Consider the following 1,379-nt stretch of genomic DNA (forward strand, 5'->3'; position numbering starts at 1 on the left):
GGAACCCATGTTCCATACTTCTGAACCTTTCCCATCGAGTGAAGATGCTTCTCTATAGCAGTGTGGGAGTATTCCATTTTCTCTGCCAGTTTCATTGTCGTTTGACGAGAATTTTCGTGCAAACGTTGGTTTAATCGCTCTTCATCGAACTCAACTGGACGGCCAGAACGAGGTGCGTCTTTGAGGTCAAAATTTCCATTTTTGAACTTGGCATACCAATCACGAGTGGGTTCTTTCAGCTATGGCACCCTTTCTATACACAGCACAAATGTCACGAGCAGCTTTTGCGGCCTTAGGACCTTGACTAAAAGGAAAATGGTGTCAAAAATGATCGTTTTTCATATCTTGACATTCCATTTTGATGATCTAAAAATAAACAAAAATTAACTAAAATTAACTAGGAAAAACAAAAGCAAAATAGATTCCAAAATGATTCAAAAATAGAATTCTCGAAAAAATAGATTCCAAAATTAAAAAACGCAATAAATTCCAAAATTAAAAAGAACGGCGGTAACTTAGTTGCCAACCCAATATATATAGAGAAGGCACGTGGCTTAGTGGCTAGAGCATTCCTCTCACGATCATAAGGGCGTGAGTTCAATTCCGGGCGACGCGCTGCGTCCTTGAGCTAGACTTTTTATTTCACGTTACTCCAGTCCACTCAGCTGACAAAAATGAGTGGTACCTGTATTTCAAAGGATCAGCCTTGTCACACTCTGTGTCACGCTGAATCTCCATGAGTTAAGGGTACACATGTCTGTGGAGTGCTCAGCCACTTGCACGTTGATTTCACGAGCAAGCTGTTCCGTTGATCGTATCAGCTGGGACCCTCGTCGTCGTAACCGACGGAGTGCTCCTATATATATATATATATGCACATTATAGCCTCAGGCCTTGTGAGTGGATTTCGTACAGGGAAACTGAAAGAAGGCTGTCGTATATATGTGCATATTTGTGTGTTTGTGTGTGCGTGTGTGTGTGTGTCCATGTTTTGTTCCTCCAGCATTGTTTGACAACCGATGTTGCTGTGTTTACGTTCCCATAACTGATAGAATACTTATTCTATCAGTTATGGTTTTTTTGTATGATTGTGTATAGAGGAATATATTATTTTGTTTAAAAGAGTTCCAACACTGTCTGTTTTTTATGTTTTATTTATATTCCTGCAGAACCAATGTGGGGTATAGAATATGGAATATACAATATTAGGCTTACAAAGAATAAATCCCGTGGTCGATTTGTTCGACCAATGGCGGTGCTCCAGCATGGCCGCATTCACATGACTGAAACAAGTAAAACAAAAAAAAAACTATGCCATTTTAAGCCCGAGCAATGCCGGATATACTTGCTAGTATGTGTGTGTGTGTGTGTGTGTGTGT

The sequence above is a fragment of the Octopus bimaculoides genome, chromosome 4 (genome assembly GCF_001194135.2).
Source record: "Octopus bimaculoides isolate UCB-OBI-ISO-001 chromosome 4, ASM119413v2, whole genome shotgun sequence".
Lineage (NCBI taxonomy): Eukaryota > Metazoa > Mollusca > Cephalopoda > Octopoda > Octopodidae > Octopus > Octopus bimaculoides.